Source organism: Stegodyphus dumicola, chromosome 7, assembly GCF_044657685.1.
Source record: "Stegodyphus dumicola isolate Sdum_Otavi_A_Nest chromosome 7, ASM4465768v1".
NCBI lineage: Eukaryota > Metazoa > Arthropoda > Arachnida > Araneae > Eresidae > Stegodyphus > Stegodyphus dumicola.
Window position 1 is genome coordinate 205,321,055 of NC_140774.1, and position 15,284 is coordinate 205,336,338.

General features: G+C 30.3%; 1 long non-coding RNA gene across 2 annotated transcripts in view; it reads left to right on the forward strand.

The window, feature by feature from the left end:
* The window catches only part of LOC146996611 (uncharacterized), a 399,265-nt gene extending 390,930 nt beyond the window's left edge, over window positions 1–8,335 (forward strand). For both annotated transcript variants that reach the window (XR_015042334.1, XR_015042335.1), the window contains exons 3-4: window positions 6,029–6,153; window positions 8,223–8,335. This is a non-coding gene — a long non-coding RNA (uncharacterized LOC146996611). The remainder of the gene's footprint in view (window positions 1–6,028; window positions 6,154–8,222) is intronic.
* The last annotated feature ends 6,949 nt before the right edge of the window (window positions 8,336–15,284 follow it).

The window sequence follows — 15,284 nt, forward strand, 5'->3', positions numbered from 1 at the left end:
TGCGTTGCCCAATCTACTGGAGTCATTGGCTGCAGATTTCGCAAGCACGTCCGCCGCTTCGTTGCCAGTAATACTCACATGAGCTGGAACCCAGATCCGGATAGTTCTGTCATCTGGTGGGATACTTAGAAGAATTTTCTGAATATTTTGCACCAAAGGACTCCTTGTCGTGTGCCCTCGGATGGACTCCAAACTTGAGGCAGAGTTACTATATATGTTGACCTTTATTCCTAATTGATATTTTGCCAAATTGGGTACTGTGGTTTGAAATATAAAATGGAGAGTAGTGTACCCTAGTGTGAATTATAGCAATCCCATATGTAAAATGTCAACATTCCATGACTAATTGTTTTTGAATTATGTGAGATACATACATACATATGTTTATATGTGCATACGAATGTCACAAAAAAGTCCTCTCTGAACCCATTTTACAATCTGTTTTATTTTTTTTGGGGGGGGAAGGTATGCACAGAAGTTGTATGAACAATCGTCCAAATGGTTTCAGGAGTGGTGAAAATGTTTATTTCTGTTGGAATATTAGTATCCCAAATTTTCAGTAACTACTACACTTCCTTTACTTTGTACAAAGAAGTAAAAAAAGAGGCAACAAAATCTTAAAATATTATGTAGAGTATTATAATAAATCCTTGTACTCTTTATGTGATCTTGCTGTTCACCTGCCTAGCATAATATAAGAAAGCGGTGAAGTAAAAAGCGCTGAATAAAATTTGTATTCATCTGTTTTCTGCCTTCCATTGCTAGTTACCCCCCCCCGTAAAAAAATGTCATGTGCACTGACTGTAGAGGCAGTTATTGAAAACTTACTTTATATGTCTCGTTGAAAATATGTTAGATAAAAATACCATAGTAGTTCACTATGTTTTTATGTGTACCTAGTATCAATTTTTATTAATTATTTGCGTTAACGTTAAAAGTTGCTTCATGTTTCTTATCTAAAACTTTTAATGTTTGCAGCCTAGAAAGAAATTGTGGTAGAATTACAGGAATATGATTTCAAAATTGAATAGATAAAATATCTTGAAATGAAGTAATTTTCTGAAGTTTTCGTAACTTTTTTTGGGGGAGAGGGGTGTAGTTTTGTTATTTTGTGTTTGTTTACCTTTGTAATGAATGGGGATTTGTTGCAGAAGTTTGTGTATTAAGGAAATAACTTGTACTACTGATTAGTTTTTATGAAATCTGTTCTTGATTGAGTAGAAAAGACATAACTGTATTATGATATATTTTCTGTGTTAACTATTTTCAGAATTTGATTTAAATGCTTTTTCATTTAAATCTGCTACTTATTTTTAGTATATATTTTTAGCAAAAACTGTAGAATTTGTTCTTGTTTTACAAAGTTTTTCTGACAGTGTCTCCAGCAATACTGCGTCTGTGCTGGTTGTCCTCTTTCCTAACTACATGGAATATAGAAATTACTTTTTTATATAATTTTTATTATACATATTAGTTGGTATTGCTTAGTAAATGTCAAACTTTGTTGCCAGGAGACATTTTATTCAAACGATCAGATTTTAGCCTCATAAAATGCAAATATTTTGTAATAGTGCTAAATGTTTCTCTTTATCAAAATCTTTTAGTGTTATGAACATGTTTTATGTTATGTTTTAGTGTTACATGTTTAGGAATTTTATTTTAGGATTCTGTTAAAAGAATAACATTAGCGAACATAAACTCTTTTTTTTTTTTTTTTTTTTTTTTTTTTGAAGTATAAAAAAATAGGGTTCAATTTAGGTAGTTTTTACATTGAATATACTATAGAACTTCAACTGGCAGACTAGCTAAGACAATGAATTAATTTGAAAATGCAGTTATTCAGCTTTCTTCTCTGTAGGGGGGGGGAGATAAAATTTGATATGTAAACTGGGTAATTTTACTTTTTCATTTATCGTATTGTATTCCAGTAAATATTATAGAGTCAAAAAGAATAAAATATTTTGATTGCATTGTGTTTAAAATTGAATCATGAAATTATTTTGATTTGGCTGGAGATGCTATCGATTTCTTCTTCAAGTGAAATAAAACAGTAAAATTAATTTTTAGTTATGCAAACCCTAAAATTAAATGCACAATCTTAATAACTGCAACGTTTAGTCTATTTTGGGAAGAGGAGTTAAAAAATAGCATCTGCTATAGGTAGGTGATGATTTATAGAGTAACTAAGAAGTATGAACAATATCTTTTTGTTTTCCTACTAAAGAATTTAAGCTGCATATTTATAAGAGGTGGGTAATAATATTTTATGGAACTGAATGAGATAACGGGCTTGCTTTTTGGTTTGCAATAAATTAGCATATTTAATTATAACCAATAAATATATCATAACCATTCATCTGGAATGAGTTAATTTTTTTTAATGTACACTGTACTATAGTGATGTATTTCTTTACGTCATTTAAACCAGTGGAAAAATAAAACCATGTAAATAAATTAACAGCTAACTTTAAAAATAAGCAAAACAACCATCTTCGTCGGGCATAGATTTTAAATGAAACTCAGCCGATTTCTAGGGAAATGAGGTCCATGTGGCTCTTCTTTAGAGACAAAATTGTTTCTGCAAAATTGTAAATGGAATGGCTGTGAATTCAATTAATTTGAAAATGCTAGGAATTAGCAAAGTGAGCCCAAATGTAGTGCCATTTGTATAGGAAATTCTATTTTAATTTATCTAATTTGTATCTAAAATTTTATCTAAAATTGTATTGATATTATTTGTATTGAAATTCTTTGTATTGAAATTCTTTGTATTGAAATTCTAAATTTGTATTGAAAATTCACCAGTGAAAGAAGCTTTATTAGTCCAAAGTGGCTTTGTCCCTGAAAGACTATTGTTTTCGTTTTGCGATTTTGCGCTGAATCACTATAAATGCCTATTGCACTTTTCAAACTGTTGCCAACAAATGCATTACATTTGAAGAAACGAAATAATGAAAAATCTGCATCAATGTATGAATATTTCTCTCATTGTGATAAAACAACGGTACATAGAGCCATCAAATTTTGAATCACGTATTCCTCCTACGAATATGGGCATGTTGAAGACCCAATTTGAATTTGGAATTTATTTTATTATCGATTTCCTAATTTTAAAACTTAACGAATTTTTTATTAACAAGCTCCAGGATTTCAAAGCGAGCCATGGCAACGTTATTCAAAAACATTTTTATCTCCAGCGCGCGAGTGTCTGTATCGGAAATTCTGACAAGATATGATCATTTTAAAACTATTTTGCGATATGGTTTAAGTGCGAAAAACATGATATTTAATAAAAAAAAGGTAAAACACAAAATGTTAAAAAAACGCCCTTTTGGACGTAATTTAAAATCTGAAACCTTTCAGATTTTCTTTTTTTTCGGGGGGGGGAGGCGTAAATTTGTTAAAATGGGGTCAAAATTGTGACAAAGTGTCGAAGGAGGATTAGGTGTTGAAGATTTATTTATTTCTTCCTCTTCAACATAAGATTCGTGCTTCTTGATATGAAATTTTAAGGGGTATGAGAAACGCCTATACCGACAATGTTAAATTGGCCATTTTCGATGTACCTTTGCTCAAAATCTGCTGTAGATACAAACTTGAAATTTTTTCTGTAATTAAAGTATACCTATCTGATTATACTGAAATGAGCTTTTGAAACAATTTGAATTTTAGAATAAATTACAGGATATTTTGTTAGGCATAGTAAAATTTAGCACTTTTCTCACACAAGTTTACTACAAAAAGCTCATTTCAGTAAATATTAGGAAACCTAATAAATAAACCATAAAAAGTTTAGACACCTGTGAGCAGTAGTTCCTGAGAAAAGGTACATCAAGTATAAAAAAATTACGTTTGGAGAAAAACGCGTTTTTATGTAAAAATCCTCATTGATCAAAGCAGTAGATGACAAATTAAAACTAGATTCTTTTACAGTTCTAATTTTCATAGAGATTAAAGAATGGTATTTTTAGAAAAATAAAAGTGTAGAGAATTTGGAAATGCAAAAATCCGAAATCACAATTTTTTGAAGATTTTGGAGTTCCAACTCCCCTTAATACTGTTTAGCTTGGCTGATGTATGGCAAACCAGAGTGACAAAATATATCGTAAATTCCTTAATATTTTAAATCAGAAATTTTGATTTAAGAATCAAAGTACGAATTTTGCTGATAGATGAGCAAATGACCTGAAAGTTGATTTTTTGGAGAATGCAAGCAATTTTGTAAATGATATAACAGCAAGGTTATTTGGCTGAACCAATTGAATTCATTACGAATAAAATACTGATGAAATCTTTGTAAACTAAGCGTTGGAGTCTGTAAAGATTCTTCTTTACATCTGTAAATATTGTAAATATTGTACATATTTCTTCCATCTTTGTATATGTTTAATTTTTGTATGTATGTGCGTAATAAAGGACCAGAGGGTCCCCAACGAAGTTGACGAGGTCGACAAATCTTCCAGTGAGAGAGTTCTATGTCCGTCGCGCCTTTAGCCCTAACAGGCCGCGTGCAAAGAATCTCTAAGGAGATGAATGAAAGCTTCCATAGACGCAATGTAAACCTGTTTCGCCTCTGCGCCGCTGTACCGAAGAGCCACGGGTATGCAGTGGTGAAATTTAAACAGCGCAGTTCGAGGAGATAGTAAATTTTTTACTTTGAAATAACTCAAAATGTTTTATTTTCATACATTTCTGGAGTTTTATGAGCAAAAGGATGTTAGTTGGAATTTTGGGGCGAATTATAGAAATCCTGTCCAATTTTTACTTTCAATTTAAATAGCAAGCCGTACGAAGACAAAATTTAAATGAAATAAATTTCTGAAGTCTTTTCTTCTGTAAACTTAAAAAGGGGGGAAAACACATGCCATACAAAACGTAATAAATTTTTATGGATCCATAGTTAAAATTTTACAGTGAAATTTTAAAAGCAAAATTTGCAATAACTAACTAAAACAGAAAAAAAAATATTTAAAGACAATTAAAGGCACCCCTAAATAAATTGAAAACAGTGAAATACATTATAATTATCCGACAACAACTTTAAAAACAAATTACCATGAAAACTTTTAGACAATTATTTGGAATGACCATTGTGAAAACCAAGAGCAAAGTTTTCACCCATTTCACTTACAGCATTACATTTAAAAAGTCTTTAAAAGAATTTCACATAGCTAAAACCAAGTACCTTTGACTACAACAACAAAGAACGTTTTCGAACAACGTGGTAAAAGATTGCTAACAAGGCCGACGGCATGCTGCATTCTTTGATGCTGCCTGATGTTATTTCGCACATGCGCAGTGAGGTACGGAGGGTGGATAGCTTTGGAATGGTTTGCCCCTTTAAAGTAAGCTTCAGGGATTTACATAATGTGTTTCTTCGATCTGCCGGAGCCACATTTGCCCCGGGGAATCTTTACTTCTTCTCCTTAGAGATTCTTTGGCCGCGTGGTACTAGCGTACGACCGGTAGTTTGTTTCGGCTCTTTTAGCATGGGTTCAAAATTCAAATTCCCCGCAATGCTCTTAAGTGAGCGGGGCGGATGATCAAAATCTTAGTTAGTTAGTTAGTTTGGTACTGTTAGTAAAAGAGTCATGAATACAGTGGATCCAGAGTCAAAATAGTAGTTTGTTTAATAATTTGACTTCAAAATTTATAATGTAAATGTCAGTGAAATGAAACTTACAATCTATGCCATTGTAAGGTTTCTGTTTTGCGTAATTTGAAGTGTTACATTGGCATGTTTCTCTTACATGTAACAGGAAACTTTATTCTAAATTGCCTTCAACAAGTAATTCAGATAATGAATTTCCAATTTAGAACAATCTTAGATTTCATATAAGCTGTTAATGCTCAGAATGGATTAATGAACACTTTCAGCTTGGAAATTAATATTAAATTTTGCGTATCTGTGTATTTTTATTTATTTATTGCTAATGAATGAGTATTGTGAAATGTTTTTGAATTTAATGTCAGAGTTTATTGTATGTCTGTCGGTATTTTATAAATTTTGTCTCTTTTTTTATTTTAGTGTTAGACCGAGTTAATAAATTATTACTTGAACTTGAAAATAGCAATGAAGAGTTGATAAAAAAATCCGAAGGAAAAATTATGGATATAGAAGATTTAGAAGACAGTAAAACATATATTGAAATGGTAAATATGTTTCATTTTATTTTTTATTGATTTCGTAGCATTTAATAAAAGACTTCTGCTATAAATTAATTTTCTAATGGATAGGATAAAAAACTTAAGATGTGTCAGCTTTAAAATATTTTCATTTTTTAATTTAATATGATGTATAGAAGATATTCAGAAGAAAGTCTCCTATAATATGTTAAAAAAAAAGTTTACAAATAATTCATTGAATTAGGAACAGAAATGAATGCTTTTTAATATTATGGGAACTATAAATTCAGTAATGATACATTTAAAAATCTACTTCCTGGATGGCCCTCGTAGATGGTGATTGAATTTGAAGTAGGTATTGGTTTTAAAGAACTGACTTCATTTTAGTGTAAAGAAATGTTTTAATCGTTACAAAAAATGAGAAATATTAGTGTTTAATTGCATGTATAGTTTAGGTTAAAGTAATACGCAGAATAATGATTATTGGAGAGATCAAACAACAAGAATCAGTAGGATATTTGTAAATTTTGCAGCGCTAATTTCGATGGTTTAAATAGAGAATCATCTCCCTCGGCTGCCTAAGTGCAAATGAATGAGATGAGGTAAGAACGGCTAGGCAGAAGTTCAGCTATTGTCGCCATCTATGAATGAAAGAATATCTTCTTAAGAAGAATTGGTAATAATTAATTAATTGATAATAATTCTTTTACTTAATTGTTAAGTAAAAGAATTTCCTTAAAGATTGAAGGTAAAGAAGGATTGGAATAATTTTCGAAAAATATCTTCCATTGGTGAATTAGATTTTCTAGAGACGTTTCAGGCTGAAAAGAAAACCCTTTGTATTTTAATTAACAACCCCAATTGCAATTCTTGAAACTTATGATGATATCTTATCTCGTTTCGGAATAGATGACGAGGTTTGAAAGTGACATTTTGTGCTTAAGTAGAATAGTTTATGCACATTGTTATAACTGAAGCTATTTGGAAGGTAATCAGAGCATTAGTTTCATGCGAGTGTAGCATCTTAAAATTAAAAAAAAAAAAAAAAAAGGCATTCCTTCCGCAAAAAACAATTTTTCTGTTAGGTCCTTTGACAGGAAAGGAAACAAATAAGAAATAAGTTCTTCACAGACCCCTCTATACAGTATATTTGATAATCGAAACGGGAAGTTTCCTCAAAGGACAAAATCATTTTGGCATTTTGCGTTCAGATATCGATTCACTTTTCAGATTGTTGCCACTAAATATTATAGCTCTGTACTAGAGTTGAAAAAATTAATGAAGAAGCTGCATGAATGTACGTATTTTTGTCACACTGTGATAAAACAACGGTATCTAGAGCCATCCAATTTTGAATAATGTAATATATAACATAAAATATGGGCATCTGGAAGCCCCAATTTGGAATTTGTTTTATTTTCTATTTCATATTTTGTCTTAACGAATTTTTGATTAACAAAGTCAACGGTTTCAAAGCAATGAATGGCAGCGTTGTATAGAAAAAAAAAACTTAATGTATGTATATCTCTAAAGCGCGATACTGTGTATTGGAAATTCTAGAGATATGCTTATTTTAAAATTATTTTGGGATATTGCTGTTGAATAGAATTTTAGGGTTTAAGTGCGAAGAACACATTTAATAAACTGCATAAAATATTTCAATATGAATAAAATTGTTTATTCATTGGAAGGAAGAATGAATTCCTAAGTATTTATATAGGGTCATATTCTGACGTTGAAGAACTCGATTGCATGTGACGTGGTATGTCGAAAATTGTTTGCTAATGTAAATAAATTTTATCTGTTTAGATCTGCAGTTGACAACTGATCTGTGGGGTGAGTATATTTGACGCCACTTCAATTAATTTATTGATATGAAGTGTCCAAAGGTTTTTGCTGGTGTGGGGATAAAAAGTAATTTAGGAATTAATTGAAAAAAAATGAACTAATTTATTTCATACATTTTGTATTGAGGGGTATTAAATTTTGCGTGATTATGAGATTGTTCTTTGAAATATTTTGCAAATTGTACTGATGCATTTGAATGTATGTATTTTTGACAGTTCTCAAGAGATTTTTTAACGTTTTCATTACAGAATGTAGCTGTAATAAAGGATGTATCTGAGGAGGGTATGTTGGAAGAATAGGAAAAAAATGTCGAATTTATTTGTATGTGAAATCTTTCTAATAAAGGAATTTGAGAAAGTTATGTAGTGTCTAGTAACTAACGGAACGACAACACCAAGAGTCTAGTAACTAACGGAACCACAACACCAAGAGTCTAGTAACTAACGGAACCACAACACCAAGAGTCTAGTAACTAACGGAACCACAACACCAAGAGTCTAGTAACTAACGGAACCACAACACCAAGAGTCTAGTAACTAACGGAACCACAACACCAAGTCTGTCTCTGTCTCCGTCTCCGTCTCTCCAAACTTTTTCCCGCGTAAAATAACACCCATCAAAATGCCACCATCTGGAAAATACAACATATCCACAATGTACGCAGAAACTTTACAAGTATTTAACCACTTCCCTTAACTCAGGTATTCATCCATCAGAGATGTGCAGTCAATCATCCAACGTCAGCGCCTTGACCCTTCTATGAACTTTTTTTTTCTATGAACTTTAAACATTCTTTACTTAGACTTTATAAAAAATATTTCATTCCCATTATCACGTAATCGAACACAAAACAGTCATTTTAGTACGTAATTTAATAAAAATGATAATAAAACAAACCTTTTTGTAATGGAATCAATCGATACCTGGAGGGCAAAGGCAGTAAAATGCCATCCAATGAGGTCAGTCTACTGTCTCATTTCTCCGGGTTTCTTATGTTTTTACTTAAATGTGATAAACATTTTATTTCAAACGCCTTTCTGCACTATTGCATGAAAAATATTTTATCTTACAATTTGCCTAGTATTCAAACGTATCTTTACTTAGCTGTCAACTTTTCTTATTGTGTTTAAAATGAACATGTCTTTACCTTACTTCTTAAACTTGGATAAGTTATCAAAAGAATACTGTTTATGGCATTGGATTTCTTACTCGTCTTTTATATTAATGCATTCCAAGATTTTTTTCATTTAAGTACAATCACTACTCCTAAAGACTAGGATTTTTCTTCCTGGATATTTAACTGCATTTTCCCCCAATAACGCTTGGGACTAGACTAATAATATGTAGTATAAATATACTTATCTTTTAAAAATCGTAATTCAAAGTCAATTCAAATTAGTTGAATCCCTAATAAATGTACTCATTGTACCACAAAATGATTCATGATGGTGATATACAGTAGTGAATCTAAAACCTAAAAGAAACAGTTAAAACTCATTTTTTTTTTTTTTTTTTTTTTGGAAATTAGTTGCTTCTATAGCCCATTTCTCTTTTTGAAAATTTCAGGTAAATAACTTAAATTTTGTAGAGATTCTATCCTCACTTTCGATACAGCAGTAAATATTTTAAACTTCAAAATGCTTATTTCGTATTTAGTTCTTAATATTGTAAAAATATTTTTAAGATAACTACTCTGTACTGAAGAAATAATGCAGAAAACTTGATTTAGTATTTCGAGGTTTTATAATGCAAAACAGAATATTTAGCAACTTTTGGTAAAATGAGAGTTTTTCTTTTGTAAATATATGCATATTCGTAATTATATATATTGTATACAGTTATGGCGGTGTTTAACAATATTTCGTTAATAAGAAAATCAATTGGTAAATAAATAAATTAATGAAAACTGGTATTCACCAAAGAATATAGATAACTAACCATAATAAATAAAATAATATAATATAGTATAAAGATAAAGGATATAGATAACCTACTAGAAAAAATAGATTATATATGAAATTGGTCTAGTGAATTAAGTTGGAACTGAACTAAGTTTAAAACTGTTAACATTATGCGCTAAAAATAAACATACCAGTAACACAAAATTTCAAGAGATGAAATAACCAATGGGTAAAAGTATACGCTGCGCAATTCAAATGTCATTTTGTACTGGAAACTTTTATCTTAAGCATTTCTCTTGTACATGTAACGTAAATAATCGTTAATTTCACACGAAAGTTGTCCATAAAGCCAGAAAATTCCCTACTTAGGGCACGAAAAAGGTAATGAATTCAAAATTTCCACATTTAAAGTGTAATAATGATATTGTGGATTCAGTAAATTAGAAAAATACGCAATTAGAAGTTATGAAACGTTCAAAATAATACAGGTTACTCTACGACTACTCAAATTTGAGGTTTTAATTTTAAAATTCCGAATTTATACAGTTATCTTAAAGGCAATCAGCGTTAAAAACTGAACATTCCTAACAGTTAAAGACCTTACAAACATGTATTCAAATATAAAAGTATTAAGTATTAAAATTAAATACCTGAATATACACGAAATTCTAAAGTTTGAAAATTCGAATGAAGTTAATAACCAAGTAAATAATATAATATACACTCTTTTCATCAAATTGGATATGAATAACTGAAACTATCTGTATGTTTAAAAAATTTAAATATGTAAATTTAGCTGAAATTATAAAATAACTGAAATCTAAACAGTCGAAAATTATAAAAAAGTTAAAATTTAGATTATGTTTGATACTAGATTATGTTGGATAAAGTGTTCAAAATAAAAAATTACATGTAATATTAAATAACGTTGGTGTGTATAGTAGCAAAATGTAATAAACACTTTAAAATTTTTACAAAGTACTAAAAATTACGAAAGTTTAGAATAAACGAAACGACTTTAAAATTACGTCTAAAATTAAATCAATTTCATATATATATATATGGTTCGAAAATACAGAAATTAAACTGAAATTAAGTTATTGTATTAAATCTATCGATTTCAATTATAATAATAAGTATAACTTACTTATAAAAAGTGACTATTCGGTGAAGCTATAATTAACTTTTAATGATATTAATATACCGAATGTTAATCTATACCTAAGTTATTTCTTTGGTATAATAAGTCTTTCCTATATCTTTGGGAGTTTTTCATCGCGATTACTCAAATAATGTAAATTAAGAGAGAAAAACAATGGCTGAAGAAAATATGCCCGAGTACAATTCAGAAGTTGTTTACTGCATATTCTATAAAATAAATGCTTTGAGCAGAGTTAACCTTTGCTAAACTGAAACTGGGTTCCACTAAGTAAAGGCAAGTTCCTTGTTAGACTCAGGTGTTGCTCATATGTTTCTATGCTGAGTAATGACAGTATGTCAGCAGCTTTTTCGTAGAATTCTTTACTTACGCTAAAACATTGATACTTAAATTTAGTAAAGCTGTTTCAATTTTCTTGATGGTCCCACAAGGAACCGAGTGATTAAAATCTCTGAATACTGGTAGTTCCACTTTATCTGGTATCATTCGCAGTCGAAAAAATTTAAGGCGGGGGCCTTCTTAGCATGGATTCGTGGTGTAGTGGTCAGCACAATCGGCGCGTATTCCAGAGTCTCGGCAAGGGCATTGCTCGTTTTCATTCACTCCTGTTTTCAAAAATACTCAATATCTGAACACTCCATTTCAGTTACAGGAGCTCAAACCGTTTATTGTCCGACTTTTAAAACCATTTTAGAATTGTTTAAAGTTAAGTCTGATTAATGCCTTTTTTTAAAATTCAAAATAAATAAAAAAAAAAAAGAAAAAAGAAAAAAGAAATGTCTAATTTACATTAGTAACTCCTATATAACAATAATTCACAATTTATAATCTATGTGCTCAAATTACTCTAATTTAGTAATATTAAATAAATTATTACATTTGTATCCCTGCAAATCAAATAAAATAACTTGTAACACATATAACTTTAAATTAGTTTTCAAAAATCTGCTTCATACAAAATTTTAAAAAAGAACGTTTTTATTCTGTGTTACACTTTTTGCACGTAGCAGGTATCGGTTTGACAACAACGCATTTCTCTAACCCATCCAAGAAACATATTTAAAAATATAATACTTTGATCCAATACTCAATGCGTAATCCTGAAAAACATCAAGTTTATGAAGCCTAACTTTTCTAAATCTTTTATTATTTTCGTTATATATCCATGTAAATACTGCGCTGATATATAACGCTTTTACTGAGACAATACTTACAATATCTTTACACGAAGATCTCATACTCTGTAACATGGTTCAAGAAATTCTCAACGGTTTGCTCCATTTTAGGATCAACATTATACTCAGAACACACCTTAAGGTCGCAGTTCTAATTTTTTGTTATAAAGGAACAAGAGTTGCTTTTGTGAATACCAATAAAATACTTTTCAAGCTTAATTCTTGAAAGCACCATATAATTAAAATTGCGTAAACTCGTAAAGTAACATTATTGAATGAGAAAATCAGAAAGTAGTATGTCTCATTACTAAGTGAAGATAACTGTAGGTCGATGCATGAGAAAGGACTCACCTGCGAAGCCAACCATCTCCTCACCGCCAAAGAGTTCCAGAGACTATTCTCCAGCTTGAAGAAGCAAATGAGACTAGCTGAAACAAATACGCGCACGACACTGGAACATGATCTGCGTTTACGATCATGTTCTGTCCAACTTTTGAGCCAGTAATTACGTGACAGATCTCAAATACGGAAGTTCATATGTATGTTGAATGAGAACAAATCCGGATTTCCGTCATAATTGACGAATACTGTGATTAATAAAGTTTTAAGAATACATTTTTATTCGCGTGAATAAAACAAAAACATGATCACAGGTGTCAACGCGAACGATCTACAAATATATTTTTAAATATTTAAAATAACTCATAAGATGAAGATAAAAAAAGAAATTATCGAGAATTCCTTCCCATACACAACAAGAAATATAGAATAGTTTCGAAATGTCTAAAAGGCTACCGAGAGCGCACTCTCAAAATGTGTCTGTAAAGGTATGTATCTGTAGAGGTATGTATCTGTAGAGGTATGTATCTGTAGAGGTATGTATCTGTAGAGGTATGTATCTGTAGAGGTATGTATCTGTAGAGGTATGTATCTGTAGAGGTATGTATCTGTAGAGGTATGTATCTGTAGAGGTATGTATCTGTAGAGGTATGTATCTGTAGAGGTATGTATCTGTAAAGGTATGTATCTGTAAAGGCATGTATCTGTAAAGGCATGTATCTGTAAAGGCATGTATCTGTAAAGGCATGTATCTGTAAAGGCATGTATCTGTAAAGGTATGTATCTGTAAAGGTATGTATCTGTAAAATGTATCATCACAAATACGTAAATTTTTGGAAATTTGTAACAAAATCTGGCATATTTTCTACTTTGGTATTATTATATATTCGTAACTCTAGTGAATTTTTTGTACTGAACATATATGGCTACCAAATTCTTTCGAAAAGAGGAAACTTAACAATAATTTCAATACTTCACTAGAAATCAATAAACAACGATTTCAAAATGACAACAAAGTACTACATGTTGCTGAAGCAGAATCTTCGAAACATTCAACAAATTTATTAAATCAAATAACAGCTCTCTTAAATCTGATTTGGAGTACTTAAAATGCAATGTAAACATACAGCTTAAAGAAAATACTTAAAAATTCAGCGACTTGCAGTCACAAAAACATAAAAACAGATAACATATTATAAATTTTTAAGATGTTATGAATCAGGAATTTTTCCGCACGAAAACCCTTTTTGTGAAATGCGATTATATTACTTCCGTTTAAGACTTGAGCTCCAAAATTTACTTGTGATAAAATGAAACAAATATTTGAGGTTTAAATGAAGGTACTCCTCTAAATGTTTTAAAATAAATGTATAGCATTTAAGAAAATATTCACGTACTTCTCCAATTGTTAATTTTAAAATCTAAGGAGAAAAGTTACAGGATCTAATCTAAGGAGTACTAATTTTACACTTTATTTTCATAAGTCGAAAAAAATTCATTTACATTTTTTATGCCTTATTCGTGTCTTTTCTAAATTAAAAATTTAACTTAGAATGCAAAGTTTAACGATTTCAGTTTTCTTAACACTAATATATACACCTTAAACATTTAAAACTAGAATTTTTTTCCTTTAAAGTTATTTCCTTTGTAAAAATTCAATAAAACGTACATTTAATTTATTTCACTGCCATTCTTAAACTGTAACTCTCTTTCAGAAATAAATACGAAGCACCCATTTTACATAAATGAAAGTACATGCAGAAAATAGTATAAGCTTTATATATACTAGAAACTAAACACAATGAAATATTTTTCCTGGGAGTATTTCAAAAAAAGAGTCACTTGATGTTTATCCATATTAATTAATCATCATCTTTATATTGGTATCTATCCACTCCATGTTCATACGGACTTCATTCACAGCCAAACCTGAATTTCACTAGACTTACCAGTAGACACATAAAAATGATGAATCATTATGCATCTTAGGAAGCATGAATAAGGTTACTTAACACCTCATAATTAAAGTTCACAGTTAAATAACAACATATTTGACACTTTTATTAAAGTATATAGTTACCAAACAAAAAAGGATTATTTTTTCACGAGTTTTTTATTTCGTCTCGTAAAAATAACAATAAAATGTTCTTTAAAATATCCTTATTGTCATAAATACATCTGCAATTGGCTACATAAAGTTTTTGGGCAAGTAAATGAAATAAAATTGCTTTATTAGTATCATTAGCAGCTTTATCTCGTTTCGCATCCATTATGGAGGGGTAACAGCGCTTGCTTAGATGACCGACTACACATCCCTCACGAATAACTTATCAAGACTGCTTAAATATTCCTCGCAAATAGCGTTGTTGCATAATAATTTCCGTAAAATAATGCCAATCGATTGTTGGCTATGAAAGATCCTTCAGAATACTTAAAATTAAAGTTTGGTAATTTTTTCGTAAAACTTTTTCGTTATTGTTCTTACTCACAATAATGCAAAGACAACACAATCGTTAACAACGACCAGCAATACATCAATTCATCATGAGTTCCTGATGATTGGTAATACCCACTCGGCCAGTCGTGTTGGATTTCTCCACTATCCCATCTTTTAAATCTGCTTTCTTGAAAGGAAACATTTTTGAAATTAAGCATGTTCATTCAAAAATTCGAGAACATGAAATTTTTTGCAAAGGAAACGTACTTACAGCATTGCTTTGTGATTGGACAGCAGCT